The sequence below is a fragment of the Pogona vitticeps genome, chromosome 1 (assembly GCF_051106095.1).
Source record: "Pogona vitticeps strain Pit_001003342236 chromosome 1, PviZW2.1, whole genome shotgun sequence".
Lineage (NCBI taxonomy): Eukaryota > Metazoa > Chordata > Lepidosauria > Squamata > Agamidae > Pogona > Pogona vitticeps.
This window is the reverse complement of record NC_135783.1, coordinates 290,373,377-290,392,001: the sequence shown is the minus strand read 5'-3', so window position 1 is coordinate 290,392,001 and position 18,625 is coordinate 290,373,377. Positions and strand designations below refer to the sequence as shown.

At 41.2% G+C, this 18,625-nt stretch overlaps 2 long non-coding RNA genes across 2 annotated transcripts in view; one reads left to right on the top strand and one right to left on the bottom strand.

Moving 5' to 3' along the window:
* Positions 1–18,625, bottom strand: part of LOC144587918 (uncharacterized) — a 108,188-nt gene that overhangs the window by 18,918 nt on the left and 70,645 nt on the right. The gene's annotated exons all lie outside the window — the stretch shown is intronic.
* Positions 2,850–18,016, top strand: LOC144587921 (uncharacterized). The gene is made up of 2 exons (XR_013543172.1): positions 2,850–12,066; positions 14,136–18,016. It is a non-coding gene; the product is annotated as an uncharacterized LOC144587921 (long non-coding RNA).

The following is an 18,625-nucleotide window of genomic DNA, read 5'->3' as shown; positions in this document are numbered from 1 at the left end:
CTCAGGGTGGAATGAGTTTAACTTTAAAGCTAAAGCTTTTTAAAGGCATCCTCTCCCTTGCCAAGAGCAGAAAGATGAGAGCAGTGGGCAGTACTTTTCCACTACTGCGGTATTACACAGAGAGATTTCCATTTCCAAAAATAGACTGATTTATCAAAAACAGCAAAGAGTCCTCTACCACTTTAAAGAATAACATATTTATTTATAGCACAAGCTGGGTTGCATTATCACACACTTACTCAGATGCACGCTATTCGCAAAATCTCCTGCTGTATAAGCTGCCACAGGATTCTTTTTTTTTTTTTTTAGTTTTGGTGGAATGGAGAAACACTCCTACCACTTTGGATCTTGTTTCATTAAAGTATAATGCAGTTTGTAGTATTACACATCCTGTAGTATGTACTGTATTGTACTGAGTTTATTATCCTAGCATTTCATAGCATGCTGTATAATATCATACCATGTTATATTACTATATTAGACTGCTGGGTAGCTCAGTGGTTTACGTATTTGGCTGTGGAGTTAAAGGTTAGAAGTTCAATTCCCCACTGTGCCTCCTTGACAGAGAATGAACTTGATGATCCATAGGGTTCCTTCCAGCTCTGCAGTTCTAATGTGATGCTTCTACCCTATCCTATTGTACCCCACACTAACAGAATGGGTGATTTCTCAAAGGAAAAAAAAACAACCCAGATCCAACTTCCCTCATTCAAACATAGGCAATGATGCACCTTTTCTATGCCAAGTCAGTATTGAAGCATAATCCTATTTGCTACATTATTCCTTATATAGTGCTTTAGTTTGATATATGCCATCAAGTCAGAACTGACTTACAACAACCCTAATAGAGCTTTCAAGGCAAGTGTGTTATATAAAGAGTGTCTCAACTCAATGAATTTCCATGCCAAACTGAGGATTTGAATTCTTGTTTCCAGAGTTTAGTCTGTCACTCTATCCTATGCACCATACTGGGTACCATCTAGTGTATTAGGGATGCTGAAGGATCAATATGGGAATATGTTTTCTGATCAGGGTAAAATAAAGTGAAGATGGAAACAATTTACCAAAAACAATATAGAAGAGATCCCATCTAAGAAGAATGTTTTGATGAAGAATCTGCAGTTTTAGAAAGTGAAGTGAGACCTGTTCTCAAACAACTGGAAGAAATAAATCACCAGGAATAGATGGAATACCAATAAAGCTATTTCAAGCTATAGAGGTTGAATTTTATCAAAATTCTAACAAGAAAATGCAAACAAATATGGAAAGCAAAACAATGGGTCACAAATGGGAAATGTTCAATATAAATTCTAATCCCAAAGGCAAGATATATGAAAGACTGCAGTAACTATACCACAGTTCCCAATTCAAACTAAGCAATGTATCTTAAAGGGAATGAAGATCAGCCATGATTGTGCTAAGCAGGGTTGCCTAAGGTACATCGTTATCGATCCTTGCCTAGGGATGCAAGAATCACCTCAAATGACATGCCACACCACAAAGCAAACCTGTTTAGCATGATCTAGATCAATCCGGGCAAGAAAAAAAATGGCCATTTAGTCGCAATATCACTCTAGAAAGCAAATCAATACCATTAGACCCATTCTATCAGGACTGGAAAGAAAGCGACTCTCCTTAAAAAATGAGAGGGAATCACTATGTAAGCCTCTTTGTTTTGTTTGTTTTTTTAGGAGACAGGTCATATATGGCTCAATGGGCCAGATTGCCAATACAGTGGTGCCTCAACTTACAGAATTAATTCATATTGGAACAGTGGCCGTAACTCGAAATTTTCATAAGTTGAAGCACCATTTCCCATAGGAATGCATTTAAAACTGATTAATCTGTTCTGGCTGAACAAACAAACAAATAAAAAACCTCCGCAAAATAAAAATATTTTTATTACAAATAAAAATGAAACAATAAAAGCCCCTGGGCCTGCAAAAAAAAAGACCCTAAAACAAATAAACGTACACATAACCCCACCAGCCCAATCCCACCCTGCAAAAGTCACCCAAAACAGTTTTAAAAATGCAAAAAGCAGCACCTTACCTCACCACAAAGCCTCCTATGAAGCCTCCCGGCCATGCTCAGCTATGCAGGCTCCACCGCCGCCGCAACCGTGGTTGGAGGCAGCCCTCCAGGAGCCCACCCAGCCTTTCTTCGCCGCCGCAACCACCGTCGGCAAGCCTGACGTAAGCCCAGGAAGCCTGCGGCGGTGGCGGGGAAGTTCGGGAGGCCTCTGGCGGCAACGGTCATAGCGGCAGGGAAGCCCAAGAAGCCTGCAGTGATGGCGGTCACGGCGGTGGAGAACCCCAGGAAGCCTCCAGTGATGGCAGTCGCGGTGGTGCTGGAACCCGGGAGGCTGAGTCCAGCCTGGATAGTCCGGCAGCTCGCTTCCAGGGGGTGGTGGCAACAGCTGTGGAAGCCCAGGAGGCTAAGCCTCCCTTATCCTAACTGTTGGGGCAAAAGAGCTACAAAGAAGCAGCCTCTTCACCACCAATGGTTTGAATTTCCTGCCCTTTTCCTCTGCCTTTTTCCGTTCGTAAGTGAAAGCTCCAGCCACAAGTCGAAGAAAATTTTTGCAGCCGGAACTTTTTGTAAGTCAGAATTTTTGTAGGTAGGGTCGTTCGTAAGTTGAGGAACCACTGTTTATTTCTTCTAGGACCAAATGTATTCCATTCCTACAAGCTAGTTCTATCCAAAAGAAGAGATATTTTTAAAAATTCCAGTTTGCAGTCTATAATTGCCACTGTCAGTTTAGGTAAAGGACACAAGTAGCAATCTCAAGCTTTTAAGAAGTGGCAGGATTCAGAGTTAGAGCCTAGCATCAGTACAGCATGGTTGTAATTAAAAAGTTGCCCAAGTTTTTTTTTTAAAAAAAGCAGTCTTTCTTCAATATTCATTTGTATGGGGGAGTTAACATGGCAATCAATTATTAACCTTAATTATATGCTGTCTATAATACTGCTCACACCGGGGACTTTCAAAATCATATTAACTTTTTCTCAAGTGATTATCTCCATGAAATTTTTAGGGAGCGGGAGATCGGAGCTATGTTAATCTGTTGCAGCAAAAACAACAAAAGGTCATGTGGCACCTTAAAGACTAACATGCTTTCTCGAAGGCTTCCACAGCCAGGATCTGACAGCTGTTGTAGATTTTTTGGGTTGTTGAACTCCAGAACACAGCCAAAGAGCCTGAAAAACCTACAACTAACATGCTTTATTTGACTAAGTTTTCATTGACTGCAGCCCGCTGATATCAAATGAAGAGGGCTGCATTCTAGGACAGCTTGTGTCAAATAAACACGTTAGTTTATAAGGTGCTACAAAGCTTCTTGTTTTTATCCCCTAGGAAGTGGCCATCGTATGGAGTCAGTAGTCAGAATTCTGTGTTTGCAACTTTATCTGCAAAACTCTGCTGCAATGGGAGAAGGTCCAGCAGCTGCAGCAGCAGCAGTCTGGGAGGCATTAAGAAGTTCCCGCCCCCGCCCCCCATTCTGCAGCACTCAAAGGTCTCCCCAGGTTGAAAGGGATCCCTAGGAATCTGGAACTAGAGGTGGGAGGGAACAGGAAACTTTTCGTTCCTCTGAAACAACCATGGCTAATGATGTCATTGCAGTTCCATGGTGTAAAATTGTACAACAGGATCCTAGCCATTATGTACCGTCATTTTTAACCTATGGTGACCCAATTAATGACTGCCACATGATCCAACAGTTAGTAGCCCTGTTCAGGTTTTGCAAATGAAAAACTGTGGATTACTTTATTTAGTCAATCCATCTCATGTTAGGCCATCTTTTTTCCCTCCTAAGGTCTTTCATTTTCTCTAGCATACTGTAGTTGTCTTTTTCAGGCTGTCTTGTCTTCTTATGTACATTAGCCTCGATTTAAGTGATTTTATCTTCTATCTGATGTGGGTATATTAGTAAGGTTTAGAGTAAAGCAAAGTGTGCTATTTATATACCGCCCCATAGCTCTTAAAGCGCTCTCTGGACGGTTTACAAGTTAATTACGCAGGCTACACATTCCCCCACCCCCAGCGAGTTGGGTACTCATTTTACCAACCTTGGGAGGATAGAAAGCTGAGTCACTTTGAGTCAGCCACCTGGGAGAGAACCCCGAGTCACAGTTTTGGCTACAGTACAGCAGTTTAACCACTGTGCCATGAGGTTCTTTATTTTTCAAAATGTTTGAATGATGTAGAATAATGGAAATGGAATATGCTCCATCAAAAATTAAAACTGAACTCATCATAGGCATCCTTCAGTCTCGAGAGACTATGGTAACGTGCTCTGTATAGAGGACTTGGAACAGCATCTAGTATTTTGACGCTGTACGTGAAGCTGGAGTGTCCTCTCCAGGGCATGAAGCCTACACGTACATAAATAATTCAGTTCATCCAATCATGACACACCTTAAACCACGTCCTTTTCTGTAGGATCATAGAATCATGAAGTTGGAAAAGGCCTATAGGGCCATCGAGTCCAACCCCCTCCTCAGTGCAGGGGGATATCAGCCAGGTGGTTGTCTACATTTCTCTGAAATGCCTCCAGTTTTGGAGACTCACTACACTCACTAGCTCTCAAGATAATTGATTCCATTGTCTTACCACTGAACTGGAATTTATTTCATTCTTTTGTTTTTTCTTTCTTTCCTAGTAGTCATTACCCATTAGTATGGAGGAGCATCAGTGTTCTCCAAACACAAGATAAAATTGGCTTTCATGGGAAGAGTGGAGGAGGGGCAACGTCAAGGCCACCATTGACGATATGGCATTACTGACTGACTAATTTCTGTAACTCACTTCTGCTTCCTTCCCATTTAAATCCGACAGAGCGGGCCCAGTCTGTATTGTAGTAATGCTTGGGTGAGGGACTCAACACCTGTTAGACTTTTGAGGTAACAAGAAGAGCAAAGAAAGATATTCTATCAGCCAGCTGTGCATGCCTCTATAATGGCACCAGCCTTCCTTTGTCACTGCTGCTTTTCGGAGGCTATTGGGTGGACAGATGGACCCAAAGAAGGTTGCTTGCATAGTTTTCTAATTTTTTTCTGTTTATAACATCCACACAGACTTTCCTTCTCTGATGTAAACTTGCAGTACAGCACATGGCAGCGCATGCCTGACACTTCTGTGGTGTAGAGGCTCTGATGATTGATGCACCGCGAGGGAAACAACCTAAGTACAGAACAGCAATGGTAATTATTTTCCCCCTAATGAATGGGCCCAGTATCCAATGACAAATAGTTCTAAAGGAAAGAGAGAGATTTAGAAACTGCAGAGACATATCCAGAACTTGCATCCTGGTTTTAGTGAGATTCAGAGAATTTGAACTGAACATTTTTGAACAGCTGTTTATAGAAAGAGAGAAAGGCATATGTTGGCAGTTACACTAATGAGAGATTGGGTTGAGCCACTTTTTCAGTGCCCTAAATTCCCTCCAAGAACAGGCTGGCCTCAAAAGGGGTGCTGGAACCAGAGCATTCAGGCATAACAACACAAGGGGAAAGAAAAGAAAACACTGCTGTAATGGAAGTTTACTTGGGAGTACTTTTTGCTAGCATAAAAACAACTAACAATATGATAGCTAGCATCAGTTTCCTGTGGCAACCGCTTTACTCTGTCTAATGGTAGGACTGGCTTTGGAAGTAGATGATTAGTTACTTGGTTTTATTCAGACCTTTATAGCTAAAATATATGTAATCCTAAAACAGCTTGCAGAGATAGACATTCAAGAACTGGTTTATTCTTTCTCTTTACATATGTATGTGAGTGATGGCAACTCTAAGGACTGTGGCTGAAGCAAGCTGCCTGGTGTCTGCTTTTGGCAATATACTTGGCATGGTATAATGGATAGAGTGATGGAGTAGGACTAAGGATATCTGGATTCAAATCCCCACTCAGCCATGGGAACTCACTGGTGAGGCCGGTAAAAACCATCCCTGAAATATCTCACTTATCTTTAAAGTTCTATTAGAATCACTATAAGTCTATTCCAACTTGACAGCACATTACATAACATACACAGCACGCTTATGTAGAGGATGTTGCAATAGGTTTTCACAAATTTGTTGCTCCTTATCACAGAAGTAATGCTAGGAGAGTGGGTTGATCAGTAGTCATGTGGATGCTGTTTTGAGTGTTTTCCCACTTGGTCATTATGTATAAACAGATTCTTCACCTACCGTGTTTCCCCGAAAATAAGACAGGGTCTTATATTAATTTTTGCTCCAAAAAAGCACATTAGGGCTTATTTTCAGGGGATGTTTTAATTTTTTTATATAAAGCAATCCACATTTATTCAAATACAGTCATGTCATCTTCTTCTGGTTGCTGTACAATCGTGGAGGGTGGGGTTTCACTTAACTGGGCTTATTTTTGGGCTAGGGCTTATATTGCAAGCATCCTGAAAAATCATACTAGGGCTTATTTTCAGATTAGGATTTATTTTCAGAGAAACAGGGTAGAATAAGTTTTACATCTAGGTTATGGTTTCTAGGTTATCCTGCAACTTAAGTGTATCTTTGTAACACAGGAGGAAAGAAGAGAGATGTGCAGCTTTCAATTCTGTCTTCCCAAAAGGCCTGCTTGTATTTTGTGATGCCGAGTAAGTTTAAAATTAAAATGTGAAAGTGGAGGTTAGTTGGTGTCTTTAAAAACTGACGCTGCTGTTCACTTCCATCATAACATAACACCCAAGAGATGTTTCCATGTGCCAGCTCATTGTGCTGAAAATCTGCCTGTCACCCATTGAGTGATCATCATGTGAAGACAGCTAAGATCAGCCTGTGAAGGGTACTGCAGGTGGAGGAACCTGCTGTGGCTCTTCTTTTGCATATGAAAGCCAATCTTCAGAGATTTCAGGTGTACGACAGAAACACAATGTTTGACTAAACTGGAACAGATGTCAGGAAAGCACTCTGCTGTTCTGATTTCCCACAGATTATCTGCAGGACCAACAATGTCCTCATTAGAAGACATTGAAAAATCCAACTTTTTTTTAAAAAAGCACTTGCGCATAGCTTCAATTTCTCCCTCATAATGGGACTGACCTATAGAACACACCTCCATCAGTTACTTCCAGCCATTGAGTGATCATCATGTCAAGATACCCACGGTATCTTATCTGTAAATGGCTGTCCTATGTAGAGATGTGAGCAAATTCTGCTCATGTGGAATTTTATCTGGATTTTCAGGTTCAATCTAATCAAAAGCCACTTTGAATCTGTCAGTGACAGTGGAAAGTGCGGGGTAGTCACCATATTCTAGCACAGACCCCACTTGGATATGTTGCTACAAAAGTCTTCAAATGACCAGTTCATGTATTGAGCAGATGTCTGTAGATTATTATTTTCTGTTAGTATGGTAATGAGCACTAACTATGGATTCATAAAATCGCACCTGCATGTTTAATAAAATTTATCTTAACTAGGTCACTGATGAGGCAAAAATGTAGTTTATATCAGAGACCTGTTACAGGAGACTTGATTAAAAATCAAATAAAAGTGCATATTCATGCTGCTTTCCTCCCCGTGCATTAGTATATAGTAGCACTGTTGCAGTGTTTTATCACATATACTCTATTCTCATTATTTTTAACACTTTATCCTTATAAAGTGCCTAAAGTTTTCTAAGTAGCCTACAGAGATTAAAATTTAAGGCAGTCACTGCTCTGGGCTTACAGTTTAACGGATGCCTGGAAAAAGAAAAAGAAAGGTGGAAGGAATACGGAAGCAAGACATGGAGGAAGCCACATTCACTTCCCCTTTGTTACGCTGCTCTTCTTGTGAAGCAGTGGCCAGGGGCCCTGAGTGCCTCTCTTCAACTCTTCAGTCTCAATATGCTGCCACATAGGTGACATTATGCATTGATAAGTTGCAGCCAGCTTTACAACGAAGGCGGAAAGTGTGGTCGTATGTTCAGACTGAGCTGCATAGCACATCTCCCTGAGGAGGAAAAGCTAATGGAACAAACCTTTCTTTACAATCTCTAACATTTCCCTTTCCTTCCACAACATGGCAACCCACCCTTTTCTCCTTTTATGATCTTATGCTTTTCATGTAAATTAATCTAGTTTTCTTTGTATTCAAGAGAACTTTAGAGATTCAGCATATACATCTGTGCATTTGTGCATGTGCACACATACTAAACAACAACAACAACATCTCAGAATTGCTACTTGAATGATATTTTACTAGCCCTCTCACTTTTTCAGCCTGGTCTATTTTCTCCTTCTCCTTGATTAACCAGGTGCAGATGGAGTCATGTTACACAATGAATTGGCAACATCCATGGCTACTATGGCACATTGGTTTGAGTTCAAATTGGTGATCTCAGTGCCAATTTATCTTTCTCTATTTTACTCCGCCATAGACAAACCTCCCCTCTGCCAATTTGCAGTTGACTGCACATGGATTATAAGCAAAAAAACCAGCTTCTTTTCTGTAGTTGTATATGTAACATTGCTTTCCCCAGCACAATCTCTATTATGTGGTCATTACTTTAGTCTCCAATTATCTCCCAGACACTGGACTTTGTCTGCAGTTAAATAAGTGGTCCTGTCAGAATTCTAGCCAACAAATTGCTAAATTCTTTATTGGCCACATTCGAGGTTCTCCCTCATCTCCACTCCCGGTGGCTATTACAAACAGATCTTGCCCTTTGATAGTGGAAGTGGATTATTGCATAAAATAGACAAGGAAAATAACATAGATCAGTGATTTTCCCTTGTGGAAGATTCAGCCCATATTTGTGCCTACTTTTCTTGTGCTTGGCAAAGAAGCAAACAACATAGATCCCCACTATGGGAGAAAGGTGGAATAAAGAACAAGCAAACGAGTTGATTTTGTGAAGCATTCTGGAAGGTTTTCCAGGAACACATCCTCCAATAACCATATGGCTTACCATTTGGTGAAGGAAGACAGTTACCCCCAGTACTGGGAAAGGGGCAAGCAGTGGTACTGGCATGGTGTTAGATGACAAATTTGTTGCAGAATTTAGAATCGTAGTTAAATTCCTCTAACTGCACAGCAGAAGTTCAGAGTTTTACAGATCAGAATGACCTTCATTCCCATTTAGGCCACCCCCTTTTCTTATCAACTGGCACAGTCTCTGCCACTCACTCTGAGTTGGAGAAAGAATAAAAATATTTCATTTACTTTCAGTTGAACATATAAAGCAGCAAACTCAAAAAACATGATTGCCTTTCAGCAAACAGTCAGAGAGACTGACTTTCAACAGACTCTGGAAAAGGAAAGAGATCAGAGCAAAGAGGCAGGGCTCACTTTGAATCATAGGCAGAGAAGGAACAATTAGTTAGTGCTGGATAGCTTGACACTCACACCAGCCCAAATAGCCACATCTACTAAAGCCAGCATGCAAGGTTGCAAAGCTCCAACAAAACCTGTATATTTCACATGGTTTCCATGCTTTCTCCCTGATTGTTTCCTTCATATGTTGTGGATGGCTCTGTCCCTCCTTCACGAGTGCTGAAGCAATGAATGGTGCATGCATCCATATACACACAAAGCTGTTCTTTGCCTTCAGCAGCAAAATGATTTGGGTCATAGGACTAGGCCAGAGGCATTTGAGCTCTTGCTTCCAGATACAGTGGTGCCTCGCTTAGCGATTACTTCGTTTAACAATGAAATTGCTTAGCGATGACTTTTTCGGAGCGATCTTGCGCTCCGTTTAACAATGGTTCCTATGGGTGATTTTCGCATAGCGATGTTTGGGATCATGCTTCACATAGCGATGACAGTTTGGGTCCCCCTGTTTCGCTTAACGATGGTTTTGACAGCCTCATGTTGGCTGTTTTTTAAATGTTTAAAAATGTTTAGAATGCTTGAAATCATAAGTGCACTTAATAAACCCTTTGTTAAACTAATTTGACTTTGTTCCAACTCTTTTTAAATTTGTTGCAATTTTCCCCCCATTGAGATGCATTGAATAGGTTTCAATGCATTTCAATTGCGTAACCGTGTTTCGCTTAGCTTAGCGATGTTTCCTATGGCGATTTTCACTTAAGGATGGCAATCCGTTCTCATTGGAACGGATTATCTGGTTTTCAATGCATTTCTATGGGAAACCGTGTTTCGCTTAGCGATGAAATCGTTTAACAGCGATTTTTTTGGGAACCAATTATCATTGTTAAGCGAGGCACCACTTGTATGCCCATTTACAATGGCCCAGGGAAATGGTGGTTTTCTCGGCATACATGAAGATTTCTCTCATGTCAGAGAATCCTGGTGGCAGAGGAAGTCTTGGACATACAAAAGTGTGGATTCATGGCAGCCATTTAGAGAACCAACTTATCTGGTGATATACATTGAAATAAGAACCTTAACATCTTAATATTTAAATATACAATGGTAACTTTATTAGGCTCATGACATCAGCATACTGTATCTACTTCATATTAAATGGGGAATGAGAGGCATCCAAGAGAACAAAACACCTCTCCTGCCCCTCACCAGTTTCCTTCTACTCAGATTTCACTCTTTTTGCAGTTGTGGGACCCTATTTGGAGCACTCCCAGTCGAATACTTTTCCTATCTCTTCCCCCACTGCTCAACCTGGGCATCTCTTTGGCAGTGTTTCATTAGTCCATATGTGAGAAGAACCTGCTGGCAGACACTGAGGGGGACAGGGTGGGAAAATGAAGTGGGTGCTGTCAGGAACAGCTGCTGCTGCTGCTAGAGCCAAACACATGTCCCTCCATGGAGATGCTGCTTGTCAACAATGAATGATGAGAATAGAAGCTTCCCTGTGCATCCGGTGGCTTGGATGCTAGCAATCCCTTCCTGATGGTTCTGCTTGCTTGGTGGGACCAGTCACCATGATCAAGGGGAACACAAAGGGGAGATGGGTGCAAGGAAGGCAGGATGATAGGAGCTTGCATCAGGTGCATGAGAGAAGGAGCCGACGTTCACAGTAGACAGATTGTCAGTCAAGCCGTTTCATTCTTTCCCTCCCCTGCCAGCCAGAAGACTCATAACTCCCTGACCCTGACTCTTAGAGTTCAAGGAACATAACTGCATTGATGGCCTCAGGGTCAATATTTTAAGCAGAATGACTGCAATGTGGGAGGTGGGGCTTAGAAGGGGTGGGAGATAGACAAGTCTCCCAGTAATTAAAAGCATCACCCTGCCCCCAAATATGGATCTGTTTAGGTAAGGCAGCATCAAGAGCATCTACAAGAATTCTTTGGGGGGGGGGAGGAAGCTGCAGGTAACATTTTAGCATAATTCATAAGTGCTCTGCAAAGTTGATGAGGGCCCTCCTCCCCATGGAAGAGGCTTTGAGCCCACTGTGTTGTGTGCTACAAAGCAACTGATAAAAGCCAGTAACATTAGGTCATACTGCTTCACTGTAAAGTTTAAATAGACAAGAGAAACCTGGAAAAAAGAACCCAGCCAAGCTTTATTTCAAATGCATAGTTAAAATTAATCGTGGGTGGGTGTGAACCAGCATTTCCATTTTTGAGCTAGCCATCTTGTTCCTAATCATTCCTTTTTCCACATCTTGATTCTTGAAGACACATTATTTAGTAAAGGCAGTTTTGAGGAGGATTGGGAACTTCCGGAGGCAGAGGTGTGAGTTTCTATTAGTCGCTGGAGATTTAAAATATCGTTGACTTTTTTCTCTCTATGAATAGCTAAGATGTCCACCATCATCTATTCCTCACTGCATACTGAAAATATTATTTCATACACTATAAACCTTGCCTGTTTAGAAGGAATTGAGGAACCCAGAACATAGTTGCCTTTTGTTGAAAAGGCATAAAAATGTTATTATTTTCTTTTTCCTGACAAGGGTTTATAGCTTTGCAGGCAGCAGCTGTTTTCAGGAAAGATGTATGGTTTTGGCTGCAAATGTTATGAAAGATGTGGGGAGGGGGGATGGAGGTGGGGGGTGAGAATCAGTCATCAAGTAAGAACCAGGGAAACTACTCACATCACTTCTCAATTTCCAGAGTCACTGATGCTGTGAAGATGTATGTTGTGTGAGATCAGACTTGTCACTTGGTTTGGGGCAGTGACTCACAGTAGCAAAGTTAAGGTTGGCTAACTGATTCTTACTTCATTTAAGCTAGATTAGATTCTTAGGATGTTGCCAAACTTGTGTTTTTAAACAATCTGTCCCTGGGTGAAGGCCTATGTGGTTTTTGCAAGCTGCTCTTCAGCAGAAATGAATCTTTAATCCCAGATTCCATAGATCTACACTTTAAATCTGCATGGATTCATACAATGGCTACCTAAGTCCTATTCATTGGTTTACAATATTTCTGTGAAGGTAATATGTTACTAGAAGTCCTTATCTTCCAGCCTGAGAATTATCTGTCCACTTCAGCCAAAGGACAACCAGATATAAATTATACTCCAGAGAAAATAGAAAAGCTTACCACTGGGTTTTAAAATGTGTGCTATGTGCCATCAAGCCAAAGCCGTCTTATAGCAACCCTAACAGGGCTTCCAAGGTAAAAGGGATACTTAAGGAGTAGTTTTACCAGAGCCACTCACTCCTGAGTTTTGATGTCCAAGAATTCAGATCCAGTCTTTCTGAGTCCTAGTCTGTCACTCTGTCTACTACACACAGTGGGTTGTTAAAATAAAATCATTGAAACACACACACATGTGCATACGCACACACCTACATACATATGCTCCAATGTGAAAACAGTTACTGAAGAAACAGTGAAGGTTCATTCTCTCTCCAATATATATTTCAGGTCCCACATTGGTTCATAGGAGGGGTAAGGCTTGCGATATGCTATACGTGGCCTCCAATGCTGTTGTTGCAGACCCCAAGCTTCAATGAGCCCCCTCTTTTTCCACAGGGAAAAAAATAAGGTGGATTCCATTTTTCAAAACCAATAGTGGACTCACAGCCCCATCTTGTTCATTTTTTGTGCAGATCTTGGGAACTCTTAGGGGATCTTTGAGGTCCTTGATAAGAGGGGACCCCAGCGAATGGGCTCCCAGATCCATCAAGTTAGCCCACTTTGTTGTATATTTTATTTATTTAAAATATTTTTGTTTGCCTTTCTCCTTGAAAGGACTCACGTTTCAGTAGTGGCCAGGAGTGTATTTGTACATTAAAACTGCTGCACCATCTGCGCCCATTCCTTGAGATTCAGATTTGACTACAGTGATGCATCCCATTTAGATTACTGTAACACACTCTATGTGGGGCTGCCTTTGAAGATGGTTCAGAAACTTCAACTGGTCCGAAGAGCAGCACCCAGATTACTGACCAGGGGCCAGTTACAGGGAACATATAATGCCCATGCTACAACAACTGCACTGAATACCAGAGAGTTTCCTGGCCCAAATCAAAATGGTGGTCATTATCTATAAAGCCCTATATGGCTTGGGTTCAGGCTACCTGAAGAATCATAGCTCCCCCAATATGAGCCTTCTTAAGATCATCAGAGAAGGCTCTCATCTCAGTCCTATTGCCAAGGTGGATATGATTGATGGGGACACAGAGAGGACCTTCTCTGTGGCTGCTCCCAGATTATGGAGTGCTTTCCCTTGGACTGTTAGGTTGCCCCCTTCCCTTTTATCCTTCCACCTGAAGACCCACCTTTTAAGGCAGGCTTTTAATGATCATGACTGAGTCCTGGGATCCCATTTTGTATGGGAATGAAGAATACTAATTAAAAATTATGTAACTAAAATGACAACAGTCAATACAACAGAATACAAACAACGCCTAACAAAGGAAGTGCAAAATTACAAAGACCACCTGCAGTCCATATTCAGGTGTTGACTTTGGAAAATCTAGCTCCCTATTTAACATGGTAAGCTCCAACATAAATTAAAACTGTTATTTGGCAAATGTAAGGATTGCCTCATGAGTTGGATGATAACTTTGAGTTCTCTACCAGGTTATGTATAGATCCCATGCTTCATGTCATGATAAAGGTTCTTCAGTTTTTCATCTTTGTGGTGATGGAGTGCAGCCCCATCCTCTGCATGTTTTCTTGTCGGAAGTAAATTTTGCTTAGCTCAGTAGGATCTACTCCAGAGTAAGGGCATTTTGGTTAGCCATGTTAGCATGCCAAGATTTGTGAACTTGCATATCGAACTATGGGTTCTAAGCATATTCTCATTTTATTTGCCTAGGGGATCAATCACCTTTCCAGACTGCATTGTGAACTTCATGGCTAATTATGGATGTTAATATAAGCAAAAACAACATTTGATCTATACAGTTGCTTCATTGTTTATCCAGTCAGCTTATGACGTTTTCTTGAGGAAGATGTCAACACACAACACATTGGGAAGATCTTCCTAATATTTACCCTAAATCTAAAATCCATCCATGCTTGTCTATCCCTTATTCTTTGACAAAACCTTTTTAACCATGCTGTTCCTTATCTTTTCCCTGGGAAATGTCAACATCTTTAGTTCCTTCAACTGTTTTAAAACAAATATGTATTCAGATTTTTAATGCATACATAATAAAGGGAATTTGTATTAACACACTGATGAAAATACACCATTTGTAAGCACATCTAATGTTATATTACTAACCAGAGTCAGAGGACATCATACATCTTCTCGAATTACATACAAAAGTAGGCATTGCTGTTATAAATCTAAGACGCATGTCAAAATAACAGAGTTTTGTCTCTTTCCCTTGATTCAGATGGATTTGCACATCAGGTTCCTCAATCTGAGACTCCAGCCTCCTCGAGATACTTGATTAATATCCATCCTCATAAATTGTCTGCCCTTAAATCTCTTGAGTTTTTTTTAAAATATGAATTTACTGAAGTGTATTACTTAAAATGTTCTTTAACTGACTTTCTTCTGTCAGTTTCAGACTCTGAACTAGAAACTAGAAGTGTGCAGATCTTTATTTTTGGACTACAGAATCCCCCAGGCCATTCCTTAGACATTGTGGCTATTAACATTCTGTCCAGGGAATTCTGGGCATAGTCTGCAAACATGCATTTACACACCTCTGCTAGAAATATGCATTTACATTTGACAACAGGCCAGCTTATAATGTCAAAAAAGTGGCTTATTATTCTATCCCCACTTATAGGACAAAAATTCAGACACATGCTGAATCATTGATGTATCAGTCCTCTGATTCTAGAGTTACAAAACTGTGGAAGGGTGACCATACATATTTGCTAATCCTGTGCAAAATTTCCCTCATCATCGGAGCCTTTCTGAACCTGATGCCCTTGAATTGTGTTTCAGCTACAACCTACACTATCTCCAGTCAACATAGCAGGAGATGATGGCAGCCACAGACCAGTCCAACTAGAGTACACCAGGTTGGGGAAGACTTCACTATTTGCAAAACCTATCTGCAGGTTTTGCCTCATTTTAAAAACCTAACAGACCTGTTTAGCCACCGATTACAATGAGTCAGAAAAAATGAAAGCATGTCCACTGTTTCGAATAAGTGTGAATGCACCTCCATCACACTCACCCTAGAAATAACTATTTGTCCTCATTGATCTGAAGGGCTGTCTGTTTCTATGTTTAAGAAAAATAATGCTTAAACAATAATCTCTAGGTTCTTTGAGGGTGACTGGGACAATGCCCAGCAGAACGAGCCTCCTGGGTACCACTGCAAAAATCCTGCTATATAACTTTGGGCTAAAAGCCAAACTGATTAAATACAAAATTGATCCCTTTAGACAACTAGCAGCAGTGAAGACGAAGGTTTGCAAACAATAAGGAAAAGTCTCTTTCTGAGAAAGGCCGTTTTAAACACACTTAACTATTAGTGCGGGTGTTTTCATCTTAATTTATCTACACAGAGCATTTTTGTAGCCATCTGCTCTTAGGTTAAATAGGAAATTAATGTATTCTTGTTCTCTCAGATATTTGTCAGGGTGCTGAAAATATCCATCATTCTAATATGGACAGCTTGGCTAATAAAAATGATAAGTGCTGCTAGCAATTATGCCACCACAAACGTAGTGCAAATATCCTTCTGAGAAGCGTCACAGTCTTCATTCTGAATATTCAGAACACAACATAGAAAAGGAAATAGAGAAAGAAAGTTACAACAGTAGTAAAAGGTCAACAGCCCCCACCTCACCCTGACACAAGGCTCCATCCCTGCAGCCCAGCCCACCCGTTGGAAGAATTCAAAGAATGTAGAATTCAAAGGAAGGGAAATGTATGGAAACTTTATTGTGAATGGGGAGAGCAAAAATTCTTGTGATGGCATCTAGTTTGCAGGCATGAGAGCTAAAAGAGTGGTGGGAGAGCTTGGAAATATTACCTTTTATGGATGACATCTTCCCAAATTCCTTGGCCAGCATGGCTGGATGAGGGATGCTGGGTATTGTTGTCTGTCTCAAGAAAAGTTTGCAAGCTCTAGTGGTGAGGAGTGGATACAGATACAAGCCACAACCCTGACCTTGTTGTTCTTGACTTTGCCGTGTTGAACAAGAAGGTGTGAAGGGGGCTTCCATTCTAGTCTCTTGGTCACTGGAAAATGTCTGTGTGGTCAGGAGGAGCTCTGATAAAGCAGAGTTCTCTGTCACACGGAGGCATCCACTTGCATCTGTGTTAGCACTAGTAGATCCCAGCTCCAAACCTTCTACCTCAACATGGAGTCGTTAAAGTGTGGGCTTTAGGATGCAGGTGGCAGGTTGCGTTCTCATCGTAATTTACAGTAATATAATAAAATAAGTGGCTAAAAGAAATGAAACAGTAAAATTCACGAAAGCAATTCATAAATAACTTGTAAAATTAGGCATCAAGAGAATGATGAATAGGAAATTCTTTAATTGATGGAAACATCCAAAACCTGGAACCTGCCTATTTTTAATAGGGGACCATTTCATATAGTGGGTACCACAACAGAAAAGACTCTAATCTGAGTCACAACTGAACAAATCTTATTAAACCATGGTACGATAAGCAGACAACCCTCAAACATAAATACCAGACTCATCTATGCTGGTGAAGAAGACACTCTCTTAGAAGACTTTATAAGCCAACAGTAAGAGCATGAATTTGGACTGGCATATGACTGGAAAAGCGAAAAACACAGAATGACTGAAACACTAGGAAAGCCTGCACTGGTGGATTTGTGAAGGCTGTTCACTAGTTTCTAGACAATAAGAAAGTCATTACTAATCTACATTGTTAATCTGAAGTGTCTTGAGAACCATTAACTAATTGTTTACTGCCCATGTTATGTTTCCTTCATGGGAAGGAACTCTGAGTAACTGAATGGTGGCAGTGGCAATGTCGTGTCACCATTCCTCTTGTGATTCTTTCATTCAAGCTTGCTGCCACCTGCCACCATTTCTCATTAAAGACAAATAAACCAATCCAAGGTGTAGACAAATAATCAGGAAACTGTTCATCCAGGCCCTACACGAAACATGTGATTTGACCTGAAAAATACAGCTTCAAATTACATGGAGTGAAACTTGCCGTTCAGTATGTCATCAGGTTTTCAACCAGTTTCTGAATCTGATCCTTTGTGAGCAACTGAATGAATGCCAATTAATCCCAAGCCTCTCAACAAGAAATCAGTCTGTAGCTCTGCATGAACAGTTGAGGAGTGAAAGCTTTTGCAAGATCCATTTTGAAATGATTGCAAACCACTGGAAAGTTCACGTGAGCAAAGGCTTACAGTGATCTGTCTCAGCTATTTGTGAGAGAAGACGGACCCAGGATCACCACTTTAGGGTAACCTGTCAAGAACAAATTGGCTTTTCTCAAGCAGAAGTAACTCTGACTGTACAGGTGTCTCAGAGAAGCACCAGAGTCAGTTCCAGCTGTAAGGCCCTGAACAAGTTGTGCAGAACACAATCCATTCCCCACCCCCACTGGTGTCATGCCAAAGGAAGCGAACAGTGATGAAGAAGAATAGTGGCAGACAATGTGTCTGAGCCAAGTGCAGAATCATGGGAGTAGGCAAGACACAAGGAGAGTTTCCAGCCTGAGGCTAGAGATAGAAGCAGAGCTTGGAAAAGCCACTGTTTAGAACTGACCATGCTCACTGGGAGTTGTACAGACAGAGATGGCAATGTTGGGAGGTTTCCCTTCCCCCCACATCGTAGTTCAAGAAAGCAATGGCTAATATACCGTTGCCGAAATGCAGAGCAGAAGAGAAACTGCATAAGGATCCCCCTTTGTTGTGGATTTTTCAGGCTCTTTGGCCGTGTTCTGAAGTTTGTTCTTCCTAACGTTTCGCCAGTCTCTGTGGCCGGCATCTTCAGAGGAAGCACTCAGAGCACAGTGTGCTGTCCTATGAAGATGCCGGCCACAGAGACTGATGAAACATTAGGAAGAACAACCTTCAGAACACAGCCAAAGAGCCCGAAAAACCCACAACAACCATTAGATCCCAGTCGTGAAAGCCTTCGCGAATACATCCCCCTTTATCCTCATAGACTCGCAAGAGTCCATTTGTGCACTGGTTGAGATCATGCAACTGGTCTCAGAATAAGGAGCCTGCCAGAGGAGGGAGAGATCTTCCTTCTGCTCCCCATTTAGGCAACAAGATACCAGCCAGTGTTTCCTATCTCTGGATAAAAGTTACAGGTGCATGCAGATATGTCACATTAACTACAAAGGATAGAGGAGATGTTTTTCGGGAAGAGCTATCACCAGATTTAGAAAGC